At 35.0% G+C, this 27,352-nt stretch overlaps 1 long non-coding RNA gene across 1 annotated transcript; it reads right to left on the bottom strand.

Moving 5' to 3' along the window:
- Positions 1–24,491: 24,491 nt before the first annotated feature.
- LOC116548165 lies at positions 24,492–27,127 on the bottom strand. Its single transcript, XR_004267336.1, has 3 exons — positions 27,117–27,127; positions 25,214–25,218; positions 24,492–24,565 (listed from the first exon to the last, which is right to left on the bottom strand). It is a non-coding gene; the product is annotated as an uncharacterized LOC116548165 (long non-coding RNA).
- Between the last annotated feature and the right edge of the window lie 225 nt (positions 27,128–27,352).

The following is a 27,352-nucleotide window of genomic DNA, read 5'->3' as shown; positions in this document are numbered from 1 at the left end:
AAGGGATACAACTCAGTGTGAAGTAGCTCAGACTAAGGTCCAGCATGCACAACTGAAAGAACAGGGTGGAGCCACCAGGACTTGATGCTTTATACAAATAGGGAAACCAGCCCATCAGCGGATATATGAAAGCCTTTGTATTCAACTGTGAAAGGGGTAACCAACAACCCACTTTTTCAGGACTCCTCTTTTTGCTGAGAGCTTTCCTTTTTGCTTAATAAATTCTACTCCAGGCACTTTTCAATATCTGCATGCCTAACATTTTCCTGGTTGTGAGACAGGAACCCAGATTTAGCCTAGCTAAGAAGTATTAAGTCCTGCATCAGTATTAAAAATAATTATCATAATATAATCATACTATAGAATATGCAAGGAAAAATTTCAATATGACAGATAAAAACAGGACAAACCAACAGAAAAAGCAATTGAAAAAGAGAAAACAAGAAAATACTAACCAGGGAGAAGAAAATAACCAAAAAAAAGAAAAGAAAGTAACTATGAATACTAGTCCTAACCTGAGAGAAATAAGAGATGTGCATCCATGAAAAGAACAAAGTAAAATAAAAAGGATAGATTCAGAGAACAAAAGAAGCTTAGAATGTTGAATAGATAATGGTATAAAAGAAAGATTCAATAGGAGATTGAAGCATAAAGTTAGGGAAAACTGCCCAAAAGTAGAACCAAAGATGAAAAGATGAAAAAAGGGAAGAAAAGAAAATCATTAGAGGAAAAAAAATCCAGAAAATCTCTCATAGGGTTACCAGAAATGAAGAACAGAAAAGACAGAGAGAGCATGAAGTCATCAAAAGAGTCATCAAAAAATTTCAGGATTATTTTCAAGGACTGAAGAATATGAATTTTCAGTTTTAAAGCACTTATAAAATCACCATAAAAATGGAAGAAAAGCAGACTTAATCTAAGGCATTGTAAAATCATAAGAAAAATGGGAGTCAAGAGGAGATTCCATAAACTTGGAGAAAGAGAGAGAGTGAAAAGTATCAGAGGCAAAGGGAAACAAACGGAAGCTACAGGGAGACCTTAAGCATCTTAGGAAAAAATGAAGGAGTTTCTCAGACACGCAAGTCTAGAAAAGTTAACCTCCCATGTACCTTTACATAGAAGTTTTGAGTAAAACATAAAAACAAAGGAGGAAATCGAGTTAAGTGGAACATGTGAGAGAAGCAAAGAAAACTTTCAGGATGGTGATAAATGTGGCATCCCATGTTGAAACTGTACTTCCAGCATGGAGGCTACCAGTCCAGATTCAGACAAGTCAATAAAAAGTCTTCAAGAGTGATTTCTAAACTGTATAAAATCTAAAGAATACTTGCTGCATCTGAATGTATTTAAAAAGTTTTGGTAAACTACAGGGAATTTCGAATGAATCCGGGTAATAATCCTTGAGTTCAAGTGTTTGCTACTAGTAGGGAAGTAAAGAAGTTAGATTAAAATTTTAAAATGACTTTAATATATAGCATTATATTAAAATATGATAAAAAGAAATAATAAAAACAGAATAATCTGGGAAGAGAAAAAATGTTACAATTAATAAGAGATGAAAGAATTCATAAATTCTGTTTGCCATATTTGGCTCTGAAGGAATATGATGCCTTTTAAAAATTAAATGTATTCTCAAAGATCTTCTATGTCAAAATTTCCAAAAGAATTTGCTCTAGTTTTTAATAAACTTTAATAAACTTTAAGTTAGGTGTACTTTGGACAGTATTAGCATTGTTAGAATAAATATAAAGAAGACTGTTCCAATGAAGAAAAAGCATCTGGATAGGTTAGAATAGGTACATTTGTTTAAGAAGTTGTCTTACTAATTCATAATAAGTAATGGAAAAATAATGGAATCCCCAAATTTTTGAGTCAGTATTTAATAGATTAATATTCTCATTTTCTTTGTAATTCACTCAACACTCTGAAGAAATACTTGCAAGATACTTAATTAAGATAAAAAACTCTCTCATTTCTTCTGTTTTCCTACCTCCAAATTGAAGAGCAGGGAGGGATGAGGTGGGACTATATCTTAGAAAAAATAAAAGGTATATAGTTTACATTTAAAAGGTTAGCTACAGGACAGAACAGGCTACTAAGTTGTACAAGTCACTGTAGGTATTTCTGCAAGTAATTATACATCAATTATTCTGTAAACATTTAATATCACTGATATTTACTGAATCAGAGAGATAACAAAATAATGACTAAGACATAATCTCCCTCTAGAACTGATAGATGATCATGAAGATTTTTTTGTGTTGGTAAGGTAAGTGATAATTTTTTTGCTCCATATGATGGCTAGAAATGAATATGTGAATACATTTAATGAAAGCAACTATTTAATGACAGGTTTCTTTTTATAGAGACAGCCCGTGATTTTGCCAGTTTAAGGATAGTGTACTTTTCATCTAAGTTGAAATTCAGAGTTAGAGAATTCTTTGTATTTGCCAAAAAAAAACCACTCAAATTTCTCACATTTTCTTCAAGAGGTATCTACTAACTAAAACATTTTAGATCACGAGGGAAATTCAAGCACTTATATGAATATTAGCTCTTAGTTGCCCTTCTTGATTTTCTAAGTAATTGAAGAATAAATGGAAGAGAAAAAAAGAAACTGAAGAGAAGCCAAATTCCTTCTTTGTACATACAATACTTTTTGAGCCAGAAGAAGAAAAATAGAGAGGGAGAGACTATGTGTTTTCAAAAGGTAGGCTTTCTGCCCCCTAACAATAAGAAAAAAAATGTGCCAGTTATTTGTCTTTCTCCAAAAAAATTTTTGTTTAATACTGGAGATTAATACAGACATCCACAATCATTCCATTCCCAAATAACAAATTAATATTTGAGCAAGTGCAGAAAACTGTTTCTGAGTTTACAAGTGCCCCCGTGTGGAAATGCGCAATTATTACTCTTACAAAATTTCGTTCTATTTGCTTACTATCACACCTGCTACCTTAAGATTTATGAAGATTTCTGATGAAAGCCATTCAGTTAATCATTCCAACAAGATAATTGTGAATTTTTTAGTCACTTAGATTTATTTGATGGCACCATTGATAGATGCAAGCTAAAGATACAAACAAGCATTATTTTGTTTCTCATTGTATCTCTAACGCTTATCGTAGTTCTGGCACAAAACAGAAGACAAATACATATTTTTTGAACTAATAAAATTATGATTTGTGCAGTTACATAAGGGAGAAATCTAAAGGCACATTCATTCTCCTTCATACTCACCATGCACTAACCAACCATTGATTGTACTTCTGAAATATCACTCAAATTTAGACCTATTCCATTTTGCTATCCAAGTTAAGTCCAAAAAGTTTCTTCTCTGATCTGGCAAATGCCCCCTAACTGGCCCAGTTTGACCCAGCATTCACTAGTAGCAGAGGTATTCTACAATAGAAAACTGGTTAACTGTCCTTCTGGACTTTAAGAAAATTGAAGTAGAACCTCTAGTTTGTTTGAGTGAGAAGATTGGCACATTTCACCCTCAAAAAGATAGTTGTAAAACCGAATAAAATGTTTAAAAACGAACTTTTTCAAAGCCCTAGAAATTGATGCATGCTAACAAGAAGAAATAATGTCTTTTCCATAGCCGTTGAAACTTAATGTTCTAGCTATCTATGGAGGTGATCATCCTTTGAAGTCATTAAAAAAATAATGCATGATTGTATTAAAATCAAAATTTCTGGTTCTAATTCACATTTGTAAAACGCTTGCTAATCTCAATATATTTGCCCATGTTTTCATTAGATATTGCTTTGATATTTTTTATAAAATATAAATACTTTGTTGGGTTTGTTTTTAATCTTCAAGATCCAAATTATCAATAATGAATTTAAATTAATAAAATTATTTGGTACTAGTTCTAATAATAAAATAAGGTTAGATTTTTTTTTTACTAAACTAATACTTTCATGTACCTTTTGATAACCCATTGTAATTAAAAGAAACAGAAGAACAATTTTGAGCTAAAATCTATCACAATTTTTTTTCAGATTTTATTGATGAAGAAAAGAAGGAGGCCTAGGTATTTGACATTGAGAATTCAGAGTGCATATCTTATAAGAGGTTCTTTTTAAAACTTTTCATTTTATCAAAATGATGAGTAATTAGTTATAAATGTGAGTTACGGGGATTGACAATTGAGTAAAGAGGAATAAAACTTTTATCATTGCAATAACATAAAAAATACTTATCTCTTTTCTGATTCCTGTTTCGCAGTTAATTTATAATTATGATCCAAAGGTTGAAATAAAATGGTTTCCAGCATATTAGGTCCATAGTCTACGCTGTCATTAATATGACATTTAGCAAAAATTAGTTTGAAAAATTTTCATATTAATATGCTGATGCTGCATGACAAATATGCACCCTATGCAGTGGCAGCATGCTGCTAGTTGGTAGGGTCTTTGTCTCCCCATTTCAATAGAATTCCAAAAATTAACTTGATTTAAGTGGACTTTCTACCTTTTGAATATAGAAATAATGTTCATCTAGTAAATTTAGTTGTTTTGTGTTTGTTTTCTTATGGAAAAGGCACGTTGATAATTCAGAACTTCTCACTCTAAGTAAATGTTTACTACATATGCTTAAAATATACATTTCATAAAATCCTAATTGTAGCAACCAATGCAGAACTCTAATTCCTTGTCTTATATCCTCCAAAATATTGATATAAATAAAAACCATAAAATTAAAACAAAACAAACAGAAGCAAGAACAATTTTAAACTAAAATTCTATCAGAATTAATTATATTTATTTAGATTTTATTCATGAAGTAAAGAAGGAGGCCTAAGTATTTGACATTGAGAATTCAGAGTGCATATCTTATAAGAAATTCTTTTTAAACTTCTCATTTTATCAAAATTATGTAAAATTAGTTTATTTATTTATTTTTTTTTTCTTTTTGAGATGGAGTTTTGCTCTTCTTGCCCAGGCTGGAGTGCAATGGTACAATCGTGGCTCACCACAACCTCTGCCTCCCAGGCTCTGGCGATTCTCCTCCCTCAGCCTCCAAAGTAGCCGGGATTACAGGCATGTGCCACCACGCCCGGCTAATTTTTGTATTTTTAGTAGAGATCGAGTTTCTCCATGTTGGTCAGGCTGGTCTCAAACTCCCGACCTCAAGTGATCCGCCTGCCTTGGCCTCCTAAAGTTCTGGGATTACAGGCATGAGCCACCATGCCTGGCTGAATAATTAGTTTTAAATATGAGTCATGAGGATTGACAACTGAGTAAAGATGAATAAAACTTTTATCATTGCAGTAATACAAAAAATTATTTTACTTATCTCTTTTCTGATCCCTGTTTCTCAGTTAGTTTATAGTGATTATACAAGGGTTGAAATAAAATGGTTTCCAGCATATTAGAGTCATGGTCTATGCTGTCATCAATATGACATTTAGCAAAAATTAGTTTTTTGAAATCTTAAAGTTATTAAGGGTTGCAACTCCAATCAAAGAGGTAACTTCAGTGAAAATACATTTTATAAACCTCACGGCACACTTCATTGTACAATGACCCCATTTCTCGTAAGGCTCTAATCCTCATTCTGATGCCCAAATCATCTCTTCTTGTTTCCCCAACATGTCCCTGGCTACAACAAATGTGATGACGTCATTGCTCTGTTTAAACCCCGTGAGGGGTTGGCTGTTGACTGCAGAGCATAGTCAGAGCCCTTTGTTTACCTTCATAATGTTTCTCCTGTTTCTCTCTCTAGCCAGATTAATCTATTATTCCTTTCGATTCCTTTCAGTTACCCAACCAAACCATGATGCTTTATGCCTCTTTACATTTACTCAAGCTGTTTTCTCTCCCAAGAATTCCCTCGTTTAACTGTTATTTAACTCCTCCTTCTTTCTGCCAAACTTGTCAGATTATTTATCAATCCCTAGCTTCTCGCCCCCAAGAGAAAGTTAATCACTCCTACACTATGCTACTTGTGTTTCTTGCCCATGATTCTTTGTTGTGTTTGTAAGTAATGCAATTTGCTCATTTCTCTATCTCATCAAATAGGCTGTGCATCTCAAAGTCAAGCACTACATAAATTTAATAATGTTGAATCCACGTAGTGCATTCTAAATAAATGTTTTCTCAAAGTGTAAAAGAGCAAAACTGGGGTACCAGAGAACCACAAACGGGCTTGAGTACCAGAACAAAGCAGGAACTCAGTTCTTGGTGGAAACTGAGTCTGTGAATAGAGATTGAACCAATGAAGGTGACCTACTGTTAGGGAAGTGCACACCTCTGAGCACCAAAGTCTTGGAAGCCACCCTACCCATCATTTAATATCAATATTCCATTTTTTGTGCTTTCCAGACTTAAGTCAGTGGCATATTGTATAATGCCTTTTGCTGTTTTTGACTAACTTGTATACATAATATTTACTTAATATCTTTATTTAAATTGACTCAGATTTTACTCACTAAATTTATTTTAATGAAAATTTTGTATCATTACTATAAATAGAAAATTCAGTGTTATTTTCCAAATTCACAAATTACACTTAAAAATAAATGTAACAGGAATTTGGCTTTGGCTAATGGCACAGTAGTTATTTGGGACAAAACCTCCCACTAAGAACAACAAGAAAAGCTAAACAAGATATTTTTTAAAAGTTTGTTTTAATGCACTGGAGATATACCAAGGCAAGGAAGAATTTCTTTAGAATTTAATAAGAATTTAAAAGCAGGATCTGGGAGAATATAGGAAACCAGAGGGTTGAGTTTCACACTTTAGAGTCATCTTTTTTCCCACAGGTACTTGTTCTGTGATTCTTAGGAATCAATCAGAGGTTTCAAAATAGTTGCATGTCTAAAAAGAAAATAAAATTTAAAAAGAGGGAGGCTAGTAAAACTGCAGACTTTTATAATCTGAAACCTCTGCCCCTAGAGAAATGGAATATTTCTGCTCATTTTAAAGCATAAAGTTTTGTCTGGCTATGGTACTTTTGTAATAGGGTGACAGGAGCAGGGCTGCAGGGGTGTCCCAAAGATATTCATTGTTCCCTGATGGGATGTGTTTTCCCAGGTCCTTGGGCCTCACTCACCCAAGAATGGGGCGAGTGTCCTGGTGGCGTGGTGAGCTCATTCAAGTAAGTATCAGATCCCCAGGGTTTTGCAGAAAGCAACTTACTAGGCAGAGAGAGAGAGAGAGAGAGAGAGAGAGAGAGAGAGAGAGAGAGAGGGAGAGAGAGAGGGAGCGCTCCCACTTTTGTGCGAGGGGATCCCAGAGAGGGAAATCCCTATAGGGAGAGAAGGAGAGACAGCTCCCACGTTGTCATGGGAGGGGATTCAGAGAGGGAGTCCTTATAGGAAACGGAGTAGGGGGCATTTTAACACGAGTTACTCACGCCCCATTCAAGTTCTTCTCCAGTGAGAGGAGTTCTTTCAAACTTCCTCTGGAGTGATTGATCTTTGACTCTGATGCTGGATTGGCTGTCCGGCCCACAAAAGACCTCTCCTTCCAGGGCTTTTGGCCAACTTTTTAAACGAAGGAGCACACCTGAAATTTTACCTAGCCCAAGCATGGAAAAGTTAGACAAAGAACTCTAGGTTTCCAGATGGAGTGGTGAATAGAGGCATGGCAATGGGAAGTTCTTGCCTTTGAAACCACGCCCTTGTGGACCCGGAAGAGAAGTTAGCATAGTCCCTAACTTTCTTCCCTTGTCTGTATTTGTTCATCCTCATCTAAGCCTCAGCCACCTCCAGAAAAGACTCCCACTTTCCATTTTTCTCACATTATACATGCAGTGCCTGTGTCTAACTTGTTAAGTGGCAGTCCTTCACTAAAGATAGTTTCGCATTGCAGTGGTCGTGTTAGAGAAGTTTGGATTCTAAGTTTTATTGCTCTTCAGAGCTCTAGAAAAAAAGTGAAACAATGCTCTATTTTACAATGGTCAGCCTTTTGAATTGGTATAAATCTGTCATGATGTGTGCACTCTGGAAATATCTCACGTAGATAAGTAGATCCTAAGGAGACTCAGCTGTGTTTTGTGAGACAGCTAACTGAGGGGAGTCTACTGCGGTTTTCTTAGGTAAAGTAGGGCTAACTTCCTCAGGGATGTGGGTATTGTTTTTCTGGCACAGAAGAGTTGGTAGAACTTAGAGAGTTCAGTATCCCCAGCTATACCAGAAACTTTCTAAACATTATATTTCAATTTTTAGAATCCCATTTCTTCCCAATCGATGCCCTGACTTTAACAGAAGGCACCCAGAGAGGTCAATTCAATTTGTGTTGTAATTAAGACACTCACAAGATGGAACACTGGATTTAGTTTTCAGAAATCTTGGCCCATAGCTTTAGTAAACAATGATTTTCTTTCAAGGACTATATAGACAATTTCAAGTAGGTTATGCAGAACTTGACATGGGGATTTCAAGTCCTGAGTTCATCAGTTTATTTCTTCATTTTTTCCAGCACAGTTAGAAGCAATCAGCCAATTCCATTGTATTTCCTCTAAAATGTTGTAAGGTAGCAAATACATAGTCACCCAGAACCTTGCCTGCTATAGATATTGACCAGGAGTATCCAATAGCAATCAATATTTTGCTTATCTCTATTGTCACATCACGTCATGAACTATCAGTGTTCTCTTTAGTACTGGAAATAGAGCCATAAGTTTAGCTTTTAAATCTAATCAGATTTGGTCTACCCAATTCCAAAAAACCCAGAGTTAATTCATAACACCCATCCTTCAGCTTCTGCTCCTCTAATTCTACCAAAATTTGCATCAGTCACAGTTCAACCAAAGAAGGAGAACCGGTGAAAGCTATGTAAGAAAAGATTTATTGCACAGAATTGGCTTTTGAGATTTTTGGGGCGGGTAGGCAAGTCCAAAAACCATAGTATAGTTGGTGAGAAAGGACCAGCTGGAATTCTTGGGCCTATCCTGAAGTTGGTGTCCATAGGTGGAATTTCTCCTTCAGAGAAGCCTCAGTTCTGCTTTTAAAGACCTTTCAACAGATTGAATTGGTTCCACTCGTATTATCTAGAAAACTCTATTTTACTTAAAATCAATCGATTATAACTTTAATTGTTTGTATAAAGTAGCTTCAGAGCAATATCTAGATTTCTATTTGATGAGTAATGGAAAGCCAAGCTGAGATATTAAAAGATGATCTCCGCCGGGCGTGGTGGTTCATGCCTGTAATCCCAGCACTTTGCAAGGCCGAGGTGGGCAGATCACGAGATCAGGAGATTAAGACCATCCTGGCCAACATGGTGAAACCTTGTCTCTACAAAAAATACAAAAAAAATTATCCAGGCATTGTGGCAGGTGCCTGTAATTACAGTTTCTTGGGAGGCTGAGGCAGGAGAATTGCTTGAACCTGGGAGGCAGAGATTGCAGTGAACTGAGATCATGCCACTGCACTCCAGCCTGGTGACAGAGAGACACTCCATCTTTAAAAACAAAAGAAAAAAAAAAGATGCTTCTGTATGTTGTTTAATATTGAACAGGAACTATTTTTGAAATTTAAAAATAATAAAATACACGATTGAAAGCTTTTTCACTGAAATGTCAGGGGATCTGTTTGAAGGTTGTTTTCTTCTTTGTACTTCACTTAGGCTACCACATCCTTGAGATCCATTTTCCTTCCCTCACTGATCTCCCTTCAGACTTGGCCCATGCTCCCTGTATTTGAACTATCAAAGATTGGTGACATAGCACACATTGATAGTTCTTGGATGGTAGTCCCAATGAATACAGCTTCCAAAGACAGTTTTCTTTTCCTGAAGCAATAGGTTACATCCAAAGAGAATTTTACTTTTAAGTCCCAGGAGCTCTATCATCTCTTATTATATCAAAGCTACTAGTTATTCTTTATAACAGACTAAATTCTGAACTTCAGATGAATAAAAATGAACAGTGACTATTAATCAATTTTAAAAGTCACATTAATTTGAAAAAATAAAGGGGAGATACTTTACCACAGTGTCTATAACAGCCCAAGGAGAATCCAATCCTATAGAGATTTATGTTCAGTCTCTTGGCTGGCATGGGCTATTTTCACAGCAGATTCAATTACGTTAAAGACAAAATATGACGTTCTTTTAACACATTTTATATCAATTCATTTTGCTCTGTAATCTTGTTTGGTCTCTGTCATGTTCTAAACAGTTTGGCAGAAAGATGTTACAAACCACTATCCCCATTTATACTGATTCATTTTCTGGGAAATCTCCATCCTGTCTCTTTTCATTAGAAAAGAAATGACTAATCATTCAACCAGCAATTTTTAGTGTCCTTGGCAACAAAACAGGGTGACTTCTTTTTAATAAAGTCCCATGGAAAAGTCATCTGTGTTCTGAAAACATTTATCTCAATTAATTTTTTTAAAGAAATAATGTCATCTCCTAATTAAATCACACTAGACAGAAACTTGTTAAAATATGATGAGAACAAAATCATATTTAAACACATAATTGATTTAAAAATAGAAGAAACACATTACATAGAAAGTAACATGGAGGACCCACTTATTTGTTATTCATGAATAATTAAACGAGTAACATTTTTCTCCTTGTCTCAACTTTTTAGAGTATTCCTCTACTTTTTCCTTTATCATCTTTGTCAACAACAGAATGAGATAGAACAAAAAAAAAGAAAGAAAAAGGAAGGAAAACTGAATGAGAAAGTTGTCCCTAAATACAATGGGTTCCAACTGATTACTGGTTTGTAAGGAAAGCTTCATACATGTGACCTAAGCAGTTGTAGAATAAAATTGTTTATGTTCAATTGAAGTACTTGTCTTTTCAGCTTGAAAGAATTGGGTGGCACTTCCTGTCCAAGAAATAGACTGATGATATTTCAGCTGATATTGTAAAGAGATATTGTATTTATCTCTTTGAAACAGAAGTTTTCCAGGCTGGGTGTGGTGAACCAGGAGGTTTATGTAATTCTTTACAGTTTAGAAATCTTTTCTTTAAATTTTCTTATTCATCTAATACTCACAATTATCTCGTAAATGAGGTATTATTGCCTCTGTTTTTAAAAAGAAGAATTTGAATCTTTGAAAAATTGAGTTCCTTGCCCACTTCACAGAGCATTTAGCTGGCTCTGAATCCCACGGATCTCAAGGAATGTATCAAGCTGTGCTTCCTTCCAGAGAGATAAGAATCTGTATGTTTCATATAGGCTCAAAGATTTTAGCAGCCTGAAGGAAATTTATTTTAGAGAAAAATAAAGAGAGGCCCAGAGGGATAAATTAACATATTAATAAAAACTACCAAATAATGGTAGAATTAGGGCCAGAACTTCATCTTCTGATTTTCACAGTAGTGCTCTTACAACTAAACAAACAACTTTACGTCTTATGATTTTATCGTTCATAGATAGTCCTGCTGTGATACTTACAAGGCAGAAGGTAGAGTCAACGTTATCAATTTGGAAGGGACTTCCAAGGAAACCGGTGAAATTGATCCAAGTTGTAAAATAATCTTAGCCCATATGGCCCCTCAGAATTGCTGGCTTCATTTTAGTATTGCAGTAGCCAATCTTCACAGGCAAGTGAGCACTAAGGACTCTCTTCTAGACACCTACTATCAGGTATCAAAGCAATCATTAGAGTGAATTCCATACACATACAAATGTTTATAACAAACAGGAGTTAAAGCAAGTCATGCAACCTGTTCCCTAAGCTCAGTGACATCCCAGCTGCCTGTCATTTGAAATGATTTGATCATGCTTTTCACAAAATCTTTCCTAGACACAAATGTGACAATGTGCTAAAGATGGAAGTCTGTCTTTCTGCTTCTAAGTAACAGACAACCAGATTCATTCAAATCAGTGACTGAGTATCAGACTCCTTGGGAGTAAAAACCCAGGAACCTCTAGAAACATAAACTGTAGGGCTTAGTATGCCTGTAATGACCAGTGTCTCTGCAGAATTTCTAGTCAAGTCACAAATCTTGTTCACTACTTATCAGTAGAGCTCTTTTTGCAACATCAGTTATCCTAGTTAAATACCCGCTGATGTAGATTAGAGATCGATAAGACCCAAGCCCTGTAGTAGTCATTTCTGAAGTATGAGTAGGGTCTTTCAAATGGTATCTAGATCCCCTGTAGAGTATGTTACTCGTTATGGGAATTAACCATATCCCCCAAGAGAGAATTAACGCATACATCACGATGTCTCTAATGAAGTGTTTTAAAGTAAACTACATATAGCAAAGGGATCAAACATTATTCTAGGTGGAAACATACATACTCTGATTTGTGAAATCCAATATGTTGCCCCCTTCCCATTCTGGAACTTTCTGAATTGCTTTTTCTCGCCCTCTTGAAAATTATTCTCAGAAAATTCTACAGTCTAAATTTTCAGGCATGCAAAAATCTGTTCAAAATGTTTTTTAAATTATTTTTAAAGATTTATTTAGTCATACAGCATTCATTTATTATCATTCTAATAAAAACTTACGTGGGAGTCTAAACTATGATGGCAATCCATGTGGCAATATATCATTTGTTATAAAAAGACTGCTTGCGTTAAATAGTTATCACTTTATTCACCATTATCATTAGACTTTCTAAAGAAGGCAGTAGTGATGAAGCTGGGTTATTTTTAATATCACAGACACAGTGTAAAATCAGCAGCTGGGAACCTGGGAGGCAGGTTGGATCCCAGAGCTACTTATAATCAGAATTCCTTAGATGAGGGCCATTAATTCATATATTTAAGTAGCTGATTTCAATGTATAGCCCATGTATGGAGACTGCTACTAAAAATATTTCTGCTTCTTGGATCATTTTCCCTAGATGACAGTGTCTTAAAGACAAGTATAAGGAAAAAACTGCTCAATACATGCTGATAATACTTACAGAGCCCCTTGATAGTGTTTTATTTCAGAACAGAAACATTTTTATCCTCACAGAAGGAAACAATTGACAATAAATAAATGCACTATGTAAAATGAATTACCTAGATTTAACCAAAGAGTTTCTTTAGGAATAGGTCCTAACTGGCTATAATCTGAACACATGAGTGTTTTATTTGAACTACAGGGTGTTTTATCTTAGTTTTTAAGTTAAAATAGTTGCAAACATTTCAAGGTAACACACAAAATATGTACTTCCATTTTCCTTTGAACGTAACTTGACCTGATTCCACCAGGTCCACTTTCTCAAATGGCAACCGCAGCTATGTCAGAGCAGCAATGTCTATGGAGAATGCCATATTCATGGCATATTCCTAGCATTTCTAGTCCTTCCCAAGCCTATGTTCAGTGCTGCCCATGGGGATTTGATTTTATGACATATGAGTTCATGAATCACAGGCATACAATCAATGAGCTAATTCATAATATAAAGTAATTAGAGCTATGTATAACAACATAGTAAAGTCTCAGAAGCATAATCATCAGAGAAAAAAAAAACACCTGTAAATAAGTATATAATGATAGCATTTATGCAAATCTTAGAACCCCAAAAAAGCAATATTTTACTTTTAAAAAAATGTGTAACATTTTTATTGTTTGTAGATACAGGCATAAGTAATAAAAAATTTAAAAAGTGGAAAAAGCACATATTAGTGGCAGAATCATAAATATTTCTAGTTAGAGAGAGAGGATATAGAAGAGTTACTGCATTCTATCTCTATTCATTTTCTTTAAAAGAAAGAGACAGAGAGGGAGAAAACCAAACAAATGCAATAAAACATGATCATTTGATAAATACAGGAGATAGTATTTTTCATTTTATTTTTTGTAATGTTTCATATATTTGAAATATTCAATGGTTACCATTAAAGTGTATATAGTTATAATTCTTAAATAAATTCATTCTTTTTCAAAAAAAAATCAGTAAAATCCATGTGCAACGGGGAGTAAACAAGTATCAGAACCCCTTCTGTTTCTAAGCTGATACTATGTCATCACAGAGTCTGCCTGTTGTCTGTGTCCCTGTTATTTGTGACCCAAGCTAACTTGTACTGAAAGATAAAATATTTTCCCTATTCTAGAGCCATTTTGTTAAGTTTTCATTTGGAAACTCAAATCAAAAGTGCATGCTCCAGAGAAGACATCAACTCATAAACTTTGTCTATTTTTAGCTTTTATAAACACCAGAATTTTGGCTGATTAACATAACGGATATCAGAAATGACTAGCTGTGATGGGTTGTTCTGTTTCCGGAAAAAAATAATGAGTTTGTGGATTTTAAGTTGCTGATGAACTAAGATGTCATATGTTTTACTAAATAATAAGGAATGACAACTTTTAGTTTTTAGTCTGGTATGTAAAAACAAGTAAGCTTCATAAGCGAAGGAAAAATAAAATCTTTTGTGAACAAGCAAGCACTCAGAGGTTTCATTACCACTAGGCCTGCTTTACAAGAGCTTCTGAAAGAACCACTACAAATAGAAAGGAACAACCAGTATCAGCCTTTCTAAAAAATACCAAAAAATAAAGAACGTCAACATAATTAAGAACTTGCATCAACTAATGGGCAAAACAACCAGCTAACATTAAATGGCAGTATCAAACTCACATATATTGTTATTAATTCTAAATTTAAATCGACTAAATCCCCCAATCCAAAGACACAGACAGGCAAAAAAAAAGCCAAGACCCATTGGTATGCTACATCCAGATCCATCTCACATGCAAGGATACACAAAGATTCAAAACAAAGGGATGGAGAAATATTTATCAACCAAATGGAGAGCAAAAATAAATAAATAGAAAACAGGAGTTGCAATTTTTGCTGATAAAATAGAATTTAAAGCAACAAAGATCAAAAGAAGCAAAGAAGGATATTACATAATAAAAGGATCAATGTAACAAGAAGAGCTAAAGATCCTAAATATATACGCACCCAATACAGGAATACCCAGATACATAAGACTTATAAAGAGACTTGTACTCCCACACAATAATAGTGGGAGACTTCAACATCAATATTAGACTGATCAGTGAGACAGAAAGTTAACATCGATATCCAGGACTTGAACGTAGATCAGGAACAAGTAGACTTAATTAACATTTATAGAACTCACTCTCCACTTTAAATACACAAAATATACACTCTTATCACTACCACATCACACCTATTTATAGGTTTAAATGAAATATTGGTTGGCTCTTGTTAATTATTTTCTTCCCTCATTTTTTTTTTCATGTCTCTATTATTAAACACAATTACAGGCATACCCATTTTTAGACTGCATTCTAGCCCGGGCAATAAAGCAACACCCCTGTTCTCTCTCCCTCTTCCTCTTCCTCTTTCTTCCTCTCCTTCATTCTTTTTTTTTTCTTTTTCTTTTATTCTTTCTCTTTCTTTCTTTCTCTCTTTCTTCCTCTGGGGGAAAAAAAAAGTAAAGCATCTGAAAAATCTGAAAAATCATCCACTCTTCTTAAATTTATGAGAAAGTGAGGTCACAGGGAAAATCACTGTCCCCCAAATAAGAGAGACAGAAAGGCAAATACAGAGACTCACAAGCTACTGGAGCAGAAACCTGAGTGGGAACCAGTGCTCGAGTAGGAAAACTTGAGCTATAATTGGCCAATTGGAAGCTGAGAATGGGCAAGACTGGAGTAAATGCTCCAGCAGGGTCCCATCGCAGGGGACAGCGTTAGTCCATTTTCACACTGCTGATAAACATATGCCCAAGACTGGGCAATTTACAAAAAAAAAAAAAAAAAAAAAAAAAAGAGGTTTATTGGACTAACAGATCCACATGTCTGAGGAGGCCTCACAATCATGGCAGAAGATGAAAGGCGCATCTCACATGGCAGCAGACAAGGGAAGAGAGCTTGTGCAGAGAAACTCCCCTTTTCTAAAACCATCAAATTTCATGATACTTATTCACTATCATGAGAACAGCATGGGAAAGACCTGCCCCCATGATTCAATTACCTCCCACTTGGTCCCTCCCACAACATGTGGGAATTTAAGATGAGATTTGGGTGAGCACACAGCCAAAACCAAACCTTCTCTGCCCCCAGGAGAAACTGCTTTATCAGATCCTGATCTGAAGGGATTTTATAGGCAGCTGTTATACCTGGGAAACAAAAATACTCAACTCCAACCCTCTCTAGCTTTTCATATGGGGTATAAAAAATACTTGACTCTATCACCCTGTAGCCATGCTGTCTTGGTAGATAAAAAGGAGAGACACCTGTGAAGTTCACAGTACAGAGACAGAAACTCACTAAAAGACTGAGACATAATCATGGGACTACAGAATGTTAGCTAAACCCCCACACTTTACCATCACTAAAGGCCTATTTACTAGAGTTCCTTTTACCCACTACATCATGTCCAGCTTTCAACAAGAAATTACAAGGCATACTCATAAAAGAGTATGAAATCATGTTCTTTGCAGCAACATGGATGCAGCTAGAGACCATTATCCTAAGCAGATTAAAGCAGGAACAGAAAACCAAATATCACATGTTGTCACTTATAAGTGGTAGCTAAACACTGAGTACATATTGACACAAAGAAGAGAACAAACGACATCAGGGGCTATTGAGTGTGGAGAGTAGGAGAATAATGAGGGTCAAAAAGCTACCTACCAAGTGCTATGCTTACAACACGAGTGATGAAATCATTAGTACACTAACCCTCAGTGACATGCAGCTTACCCACCCATGTAACAAGCTTGTGCATGTACCCCGTGAACCTAAAATTAAAAGATGAAGAAAAGGAAAGTAAAAAATGCCCTAATACTAAAAAAAAATAATAATAATTGCAAGGCACATTAAAAAGTAAAAAACACAGTGTAAACAAGGAAGGCATCAGAACCACTTTCAGACATGGAAGGGATCTTGGAATTATCACACTGGGAATTTAAAATGATAATGATTAATGTGCTAATGTGCCTGATGGACAAAGTACACAACATGTAAGCAAAAATAGGTCAAGTAAATAGAGAGATGAAAATGCTAAGAAAGAATCAAAAGAAAATTCTAGAGCTAAAGAACATTTTAACAGCATGAAGAATTCTTTGATAGGTTCTGTAGGAGACTCTCCTTTACTTTGTATGTGGTGCAGGTATTTTATAATAACAAAATATTCCTAATATTGTTCTGCAGGAGACTCTACTTTGTCTGTGGTGCAAGTATTTTATAATAAAAAATTTTTCCTAATTCCTCCCTCCCATCCCTTGTATCATTGATGTCATCTATTTCACTAGTACATAAGCTATACAGTAATCATTAAATATATCGTTGCTATTATTACTTTGAACAAATTGTTATCTGTTAGACCAATTGAGAATAAGAAAAATAAACATTTTCGTTATCTTCACTTATTCCTTCTTTAATACTCTTCCATTTTTTAGGAGATTGGACATGGCTGAGGAAAGAATCTCTGAACAGGATATATCGGTTGAAAATTATAAAACCAAAATGTGAAGAGAAAAAAGATTGAAAAAATGGAGCAGAATATCTAATAACTATGAGACAATGACAAAAGATGTAACACATGTGTCATGAGACTGCTAGAAAGAAAAGAATCATGAACAGAAAAAACATTTGAAATAATAACAGCTGAGAATTTCCCCCAAATTAATGTCAGACACCAAACCACAGATCCAGGAAGCTAAGAGAAAACCAAAGAGAATAAATACCCAATAAAATGCACGTAGTCTGAAAATAAAAAGTCAAGAAAAATCTTGAAATTAGTCAGAGGGAAAAAACAACTTGCCTATAGAGGCGCAAGATTAAAATTACATCTGACATCTCAGAAATCAGGTAAGCAAGAAGCGAGTGGAGGGAAATACTTAGTGTTGAAAGGAAAAAATAAAATAATAAAAAAACATCAACCTAGAATTCACTGTCCTGCCAAGTTATCCTTGAAAGTCAAGGAGAAATGAAGTCTTTATCAAACAAACAAAATTGAAGGAATTTGTTAACAGTAGATTAGCCTTAAAAGTTCTTTAGAGAGAAGAAAAGTGATATAGGTCAGAAAGTCAGATCTCCATAAAAAACAGAAGAACATTAAAGAAGGAATAAGTGAAGATAAAAAAAACTTTTATTTTTCTTATTCTCAATTGATCTAATGGATAACAATTTGTTCATAATAGTAACGATGTATTTAATGATTATAGCTTATGTATTAGTGTGATAAATGACATCTATGATACAAGGGAGGGGAGGGAAGAATTAGGAATATTTTGTTATTATAAAATTCTTGCACCACACACAAGGTAACATAACCTTATTTGAAAATAATAATGAATTACTCTTACCACTCTTGTTCAATCTCTTCCCTCTGCTCAGAATGTCCTCCCAGCCTCTGGTCTAAATGGAAAACATCTCCTCTTTCCCCAAAACCCTAAGAAACATTATCTTATTTATTTATTTATTTATTTATTTTTAAGATGGGGTTTCACCATGATGGCCAGGCTGGTCTTGAACTCCTGACCTCAGGTGATGCACCCACCTTGGCCTCCCAAAGTGCTAGGATTACGGGCGTGAGCCACAGCGCCTGGCCTGAAACATCATCTCTTCTATAAAATCTTTCCTGGTCTTCCTTCCTAGCCATCAGTCATGTGGAAATACTTTGATTTCCTTCTTTCCGTTGATTTATTTACATTGTATGTAGATGTCTATATTAGTGCATATTTCTCTGTATTGTATTTATCTGTTGGGAATAAGGTCTACATATTACTAATCTTTCTACCCTAAGACGTTAGAATACTGTAAAGTCACATATGTATAGAAGTTTTATTATTCATATACTGCTAAGATTGCACTAGAGTTTCTTAAGCGTATCTCTTTGGGACGGCCCCCACTTATATTTTCCTATGAAATGTTAGACACAAATGAGAAGCAGGAAGTCCAGTTGCCTGAATAAGAAAAATGCTGCAATGATGACTTTTGTCACCAGAGGGCATCACTGGCTCAGCATCTGCTTCTCTAATGCTAAGACGTTTTAAAACTTGTGTATTTTTTTTTCTTTCTTTCTTTCTTTCTTTTTTTTTTTTTTCTTTTTTTTCCCCCATTTATTTATTTGCATTTTAGGTTTTGGGATACATGTGAAGAACATGCAAAATTGTTGCATAGGAACACACGTGGCAGTGTGATTGCTGCCTTCCTCCCCATCACCTACATCTGGCATTTCTCCCCTTGCTCTCTCTCCCCAGCTCCCCACCCCCCACCGTCCCTCCCCTATTTCCCCCCAACTGACCCCAGTGTGTAGTGCTCCCCTCCCTGTGTCCATGTGTTCTCATTGTTCAACACCCGCCTATGAGTGAGAATATGCGGTGTTTGGAAAAAAATAAATAAATAAATAAAAAATAAAACTTGTGTATTTAAGTTCCCTTAACTAAATCAACAAAGTATTTATCGAACACATACTTTGTGCCAAGCAATGTTCTAGATCTTGGGAAATACAGCAATAAGTAAAAGTGACAAGATTTATCTCTTTTTGTTTAGATTTCATTCAAAACTGATAGTTTAAGGCAGCCTAAATTCTATTAGCCTTAAGAATCTAAACCTGCCTAGACAATGTTTCCAGTGTGAGAAACTGGGTTAGTTTTGAGTTCTCCTTCAGTCACTTAGTCAACAAATGCTTGTGCTAGGTGATCTTAGCTTGCATGGAATTTACAATATAGTAGAGAACACAAAAAATAATTTTAAAATGTTCAATGGTGGCCAGTGATGAAAAGGTAAATAAATTACAAGGTGATTTCTCAATATACAAGAGGGTAAGCCGATTATTTTTTAGAGTTTATGGAAATATATTTTGAGGAAAGAGAACTCAACTCTACCACCACCAAGACGAAGGATGAGTAGAAATAACTTGGGGAATAATTTCTATGAGGATGTTCTATAGGGAAGTAACTAGAAAGATTCCAATAAAACATGGCATGATACCAGAAGGAGGGAAGAACTGTCACAAAGAGAGTTTGGTATAGAACAGTAGCTGCATAGGAAGCTGTACTAACTTTTCTCTGTGAAGATCTGTGATATGTCTGCTAACCTGGCATATTACCTAATGTAATCACAGCCATACAACAGCCTCAAGACAAATCAAGAGCCATAAGAGTTTGGGACACGACTTAGAGTGTCACTGAATGAAATACAGTAAATATCACTGAGTTTAAATAGAAGACTAGCTTCTAGAGTAACAAGTTGTTATTACTGAATAAACAGCCAATAAAATAAGAAATATACAAAAAGTTTACAACAGAAGATGCATTATAACACCAGATAATTCAAATTGGTTCCACTTTAAGAATGGTAATTAATCATTTCAAAGGCACTGGAAATTATGGATAAGGCCCACAAGAAACCAAAGTGTTCTCCTGTATATGAAGAATGAGGCATAATATTTTAGGTATATTTAGTTAGCTTCGTGAATGAAAAAAAGAAATTGTTATATTTTTGCTTTTTTAAAAAAAATAGACCCAAGAGATCACCCTCTTCTAAACAGAGAAATCTCTGTCCTAAATAAAATTATTAAACTTGTATTAATAATAATTATTACATTAATAATATTAAATTAATAATAATTGTAGTATTATTACATTAGTAATAGTATTAAACTTGCATGTTTTTTTTTTCTCATTGACTTCCTTGGAAAGTGAATTGAGAACTAGATGAAATGAGAAGAAAAATTAAAAGGAAATATAAGAAGAAAGATCTTAAGAAAGGTAGATAAGAAAATAATAATGTCAAAACAGAGATGAGAATACAACCGTTGTACATGTAATTAATTAGTAGAATTATTAATCATCTGTTGAAGAGCTAATGGGTGCCAAATACTGAATTAAAACATGAAAGGGAAATAATTACAATAATTTTTAAAAGTAATGATGTTGTCGTCTTGTCTCCAGCATGTTCTAGATTTCATAAGGGCAAGAAACATAAGAATAATTACAATGCAACAGGATGAATCCTGTAATCCAGGAAAGTATAATATAAGGTAGCTGTAAGGAGAGACAAATGAAGAGATATACCACTGTTGCTTTTGTCTATTTAGCATTGCTTTCCCCTTCTTTCTCTGGCGACCAAACTAATCTTATCTGGGGAGAAACATTTCATGCAGTTCAGTGGAGCCAATGAGACAAACAGGGCTTTGAAGAGCTCTTGTGACAGTAATTAGTTTCAATGATGACTATGTGATCCAAGCTACACTAATTTGCTTTTTTGCGAACTTTTATTCAATTACCAAGATTCTGCCACTGAGATTTTAAGTTTGAAAGATATTAGTATAGGCCTTGATGACGAGAGGGCCAGAATGTGAAGGAACTCCAGTGTCTAGCCATGACTAAAATCTGTCATACTCCATGACTTCCAAAGAATTTAGTAAAAAGAATTTTTACCCCGCTTGGAAATGAAAACAATTCTTACTTATACGAAGGATATTACAATCTATTCTTGTTACATACATTTCTAAAAGAAAAGGCCAGGCGTGGTGGTTCACGTTTATAATCCCAGCACTTTGGGAGGCCAAGGTGGGTGGATCACGAGGTCAAGAGATCAAGACCATCCTGATCAACATGGTGAAACCCCGTCTCTACTAAAAATACAAAAATTAGCCGGGCATGGTGGTGCGCGCCTGTAGTCCCAGCTACTCAGGAGGCTGAGGCAGGAGAATTGCTTGAACCCGGGAGGCGGTCCAGCCTGGGTAACAACAGCGAAACTTGGTCTCAAAAAAAAGAAAAGAAAAAGCAAGCCGTCTTGAATTTCAATCTTGAAAATGTTTTTAAAGATAATAAAGTCATAATTTCTGCATTTATAGACAATTGAATCCTGATATTTTGCATTCTTCATTAAGTAGATCTAAAGTAGTTCAAAAACATAAAAAAGCAAAGCAAGTTTTTGAGCTATTAGACTACTAGACTTCTGGGATTATGCAAACAACATAATGGCTTATGTAGGATTCTGAGGTCATGAATTTCTCATGCAGATAAAAATAACATGTAGAAAATGAGGTGGAATATTGAGTGAGTGCAGAGAAAGAGTCTAATTTAAAACTCATTATAAAATTTACCTACTAACAATGTAGGACACTACACATGCAGTTATAAGTGTATCTTAACAAACTACAAAATGAAAGAGAATTTTTGAAGTGTTTAGCTCCAAGCATAAAGCTTCTGGAGTTGACAAGTTCCTTTTTAATATTTGATTTGAAAATCTTGAGCATGACAGTAACAACTTAAGATGCAAATTAAATGTTTCAGGAAACAGGAGAGATGAACATTTTAATTGCATTTCCCATGAATAAAATGTTATAAAGTTTCCCACTGGAAGGGAGGCAGCTTTGTTTCACAGTCTAAATTTCGCTTTGGATGGTTTGGGAGGAAATCTTAATGCTATTCTCATTTTTTCTTATTTTCTTCTCCATTTTGTGTTAAGAATCTTCCTATACCCTGCTGTCTTAGGATGTTGTCAGAAGAACTACTAGGAGACAAGCTTTATTATTATTTTTTATTGTACTTTAGGTTCTTTATTTTAAAAGGAGTTAGTTAGTTACAAATGAGAACACGTCAATGGGCTGCATGTGACCTAGGATCAGCAGTGAATGCCTTGGAAAGGCTCTTCCCTCCAGGTCTACCTGCCCAGCTAACAATAAACTTGGGTTTGCATTTCAACACAATCTGCAATTTTTTGCTTTAGGATATATCAGTGAGCCTAAACTAAAAATTAAGTCCCTTGTTCTTTGACCAATCAAGGATAACCAGCCTTTCTCCTGAGGTAGAGCCTTTGCAAGGTGATTAAGTCATGAGGGTGGCTTCCACATGAATGAGATTATGGCTCATGTAGAAAAGACCTTGAGAGTTCCTTTGCCCCTTTCAATATGTGAGGTTACAGTGAGAATCTGGCCATGTATTAACCAGAAAGTGGGCCCTCTTTAGACACTGAATCTGCTGGCACCTAGATCTTGGACTTTCCAGGCTCTAGAACTGTGAGAAATAAATTTCTGTGTTTATAAGATTCTATTTTGTTATAGCAGCCTGAACAGATAAATAAAGAAGGTTAAAAATGTTATTACTAACTCTATTAGCGCTGTAATGAATTACTCTATTCTCTTCCTGATAGATTCAGACGCTCACACATGATAGACTGCTGTTTGATGTTCAATGCTTTCCCCATAACACAATAAACATAGAGATACATAAGGGCTTGCAAAGAAAAGAGCAGTAGAAGAAAAAGAAATGACCTTAGAAATTACATTTTCAAAGTCAATAAACTGTCATGTTCCTATATGACTTCAGAACCCAAAGCAATATCAACAGAGGAAGTTACAGGATGAGAGGTGAGAGCAGGTGGCTTTACCTCGGGGCCTGGGACTGTCTTGTGAAGCTGGCATAAAGTCAGTTCAAGCCCATGCTGAGCTAGTTATCACAGTGGCAGCTGGGATAAAAGACAGGTGAGGCTGAGAGGCTCTGACATGGTACATAAGACGTGCCCAAAACACAAGGATTGGTAGAGATTTCCAGATTTGCATACAACCACTGACGAGGGCAGAGAATTTACACATGCATTTTCTGTATTAACTTCATTTGTTTTTACTTTACTCTTTTGGACATTCCAAAACTTGTTCAATTTATTTCTTTGTCTTGAAGCAAACAAAACTCTGCACTTTTAACCAAATGTATAACAAAAAAATAAAAAGAAAAAGCGCTATTGATAATACTGCACTATATACAATATGTAAGGGGAAGGCAAGATTCAATGTACATATGATAAATAAAATTTTACATTTCGATATGTTTGAAATAGTTGGAATCCTACCAATACAAATCTGGCATCAGGGGCTTCTTTTCCCTCTCATGATCAAAGATATTTAGTATATTGAAAATATCTTTCAGCTTCATTTTTATACCTATTTTATATAATCTTAACTCAGTAATTACTTCACAATTTTTTAAATGTTCATAATGAAGTTTTTATTGTGTATTTATAACTATATGTAGAGTATATATGTACATATCTATAATTTATGTATATAGATAACATATATGCAGATATATATGCATATGTATGTGATGTTTATGTATGTTTTCTATATACATAAATTATAGACATGTATATGCACATATGTGTTATTTATATACCTAAGTTATAGATATATACAGATATATATAAATATATACATATATATTTATATATATTTGAATATATATATATTCAAATACATATGCACGGAGAAAGAAGGAAAAAAGCAAAATAATATGCAAATTCTATAATTTGCTACTCAGGAAAACATGAAGTTGATGTTTGTATCATTTATTCTAATTGGCCTAATGCATATCTGAACACATTCTATTAAACAGAAAGTCAATTGCACTTCGCTAATGACACTGTCCTCATTAACAATGATCCAAAGAAGAAATTATACTTCAATTTAGTCTACAGCTATTCTTGGGAAGTGTAAACCATTACTCTGGACTTTTTGCATATTTAAATATTCATGATTGGTTTATACATATTTATACTTTAATAATTCTGTATATTAAAAGTAAATGAAAACTGCTATAAATGTGGAGTGGAATTGAGTAAATAGATGGCAGGTGTCAGGTGCCAGGTATGACTGGTGTCTATAAAAAAGGGAAATTTGAACACAGACACAAACACAGTGAGAATACCATGTGAACCTGAAGGTGGAAATTGGGATGACACATTGACAAACCAAAGAACTTCAAACATTGCAGGCAAACCACCAAGAGCTAGGAGAAAGACATAAAACAGATTCTCCTCACTGACCTAAGAAGAAGCCAACCCTGCCAACACTTGATCTTGGCCTTCTAGCCTCCAGAACTATGAGACAATACATTTCTGTTGTTTAAGCCACTCAGCTTGTAGTACTGTGTTATGTCAGCTCTAGCAAACTAATACAGCGATATGGTTCCAAAGAGTGCAGAATGGAAAGAGTGAGAGAGAGAGAAAAAAAGAATAACTTTAAAGTAGAGAAAACTGACAATTTTCTCAGTCGGATGATCAAGGTAACATCAACACTGATGAGTCATAATGATAGTAGGACACCTTGGCCTGATCTGATGACAAAGGCACTTTACTTCTGTGGTCTTTCTTGCAAAACCCATAGTCTCAGTCTGGTTATGAGAGAAAGTATCAGACAAATCCCAACTAAGCAACATTCTACAAAACGCTGACAAATACTCCCCCAAACTGTCAAGGTCATTTAAATCAAGGAAAATCTGAGGAGCTACTGCAACCAAGAGGAGCCAAAGGAGACACGTGATTAAATAAATTGTGGAATTTCGAATGGGATTAAGGAATAGAACATTGGCTTAAAAGTCAGAAAATCTGAAAAACATTATAAGCTTCAGTTAATAATAATGTGTCAACATTAGTAAGTTAATTATAACAGATAGATCATATTAATATAAGATTGAAAATGGAAAAAGTAGGAAATATATGGCAATTCTCTATACTATCTTGTCAATTTTTATGTAAATCTAAAACTTAGTTCTAAAATGAAAAGTTTATTTAAAAAATAAATGCAAATTCGATCAGCTGTATGTTTAGTGATGTGTTTAGAGTACATGAGACAAAGAACTAGGCTTGGCACGGTGGTTCCTGCCTATAATCCCAGCACTTTGGGAGGCCAAGGCGGGTAGATCATTTGAGGTCAAGAGTTCCAGACCAGCCTGGCCAACACGGAGAAACCTCATCTCTACTAAAAATACAAAATTAGCCAGGCATAGTGGTGCATGCCTGTAATTGCAGCTACTCAGGAGGCTGAGGCAGGAGAATCACTTGAACCCGGGAGGCAGAGGTTACAGGGAACCAAGATTGTGCCATTGCACTCCAGTCTGGGTAACAAGAGTGAAACTCCTTCTTAAAAAAAAACAGATAAAGAACTGTGAAATACAGATACATTTAACATGAAATGCAGTTTATAGTAACCCCCATGTGCTCATAAAAGTTAATATACACATTGAATAAAAAAAGATATGATCATTTTTTATATGAATAATGTAGTTCAGTGAGGCAGTATATAAATTTCAAACATGATCTACAACACGTTTTTATCCTTTTAAAAGTATAATTAATAAATTATTTTGCCCCATCAGGTTGTTGGGAATCATAATAGTTCTTGACATATTATCCTTAGACAGTTACATAAACAACCTGTGGTTCATTTATTTTCAGTTAAACAATAATATTTGGTTCAACAATAATGACTTAGAAGAAAACAAAGGAACAGATTGAAAGATTTATCAGTAGATTTTATCTTCTGTGTTATGTGCAAAATCAAATGTGTCTGGGGATTTGGTGCAGAAATCGTTCTGTCATTCTTTGCCTTGTCAATTTCAGGCCACTGCTTCTTAACATCAACACAAGACAAGGTAGACCATTTACAAAAACATCTGAGGCACTAAGATACCAACTCATGTATGGTATATTAACTTTCCCAATAGGACAACACTTCTTAAGAAGACAGAAATGTTTTTACTGAGAATTCTGTATCTGGGAATAATTAATTCATGTCTTGCTTTCTATTTGACTAATGATTAGCATTTATCATTTCTTCATGAATCAACCCAGTTTTAAGGTGGAGAACTGTCAGTCTGAGAGTCTTTGAATCAGGAATTATTATGGAAAGTAGGCCTTACACAATTGTAGGAAACACAGTTCCAGAAGAGGGATTGAATCAGAGGTTGAATCACCAAGCAGTCAATTAGAGAAGCCATGTCCTTCCAGCTAGAGATGGGGAGTTTATGGAGAAACCTATGAGAAGCTGTGGCTTCTGAGTAGCTACTGCCTCAACTGGTCAGTAGGACCAGGAGTAGGAAGCATGTCTGAACACAGAAGAGGCATCTCTGTGAATGTAACTGCTTAGAGCTGGGAAAAGACCTTTGGAGAATAATGACCACTGCCTTATTTCTGCCTTCAAAGTTCACAGAAGCACTTTTTACCAACTCTAATTTGAAACTATACAGAGATATGTAGCTCTCAGTATAATCAATCTGATCACAGTGGGTGTCATATGTATACTCTGTCCTTCTAAAAATTAAATAAAGCTATGAAATGTGACTGTGTTTGAAATCTTTTAGTCTACACATATGCAGGACTTAAAACACTGCTTTGGCCATTTGATTACCAGAGTATCCCCTTTATTAGACAACTTAATGGACTTAGATAATGATATTTTAGTGAGGATCCCATAAGTTGGGGCTTCACATTGATGCTGCTGGTAAATGCTTTCTTCAGAAACGTGAGAAAGAAAATAAGAGATACTCATGGTACAGCTGTGCTTACATCTATGTCTGGATGTAGTCACTGAACACATTAAAACTAGAGACCAAATCTATGATGGAGTGAAAAACTGCTGGAAGAGATAGGGGAGACAAAGCCAGACTGGTAGCCTGGGGTTAGTGGTGGAGGGTCAAAGAATTCACAGAACAAAAGGTGTAGGA

This window comes from Sapajus apella, unplaced genomic scaffold (assembly GCF_009761245.1).
Source record: "Sapajus apella isolate SASKATOON/1434 unplaced genomic scaffold, GSC_monkey_1.0 scaffold5, whole genome shotgun sequence".
Classification (NCBI taxonomy): Eukaryota; Metazoa; Chordata; class Mammalia; order Primates; family Cebidae; genus Sapajus; species Sapajus apella.
Note: the sequence above shows the minus strand (reverse complement) of the source record. Positions and strands in the feature narration are given on the sequence as shown.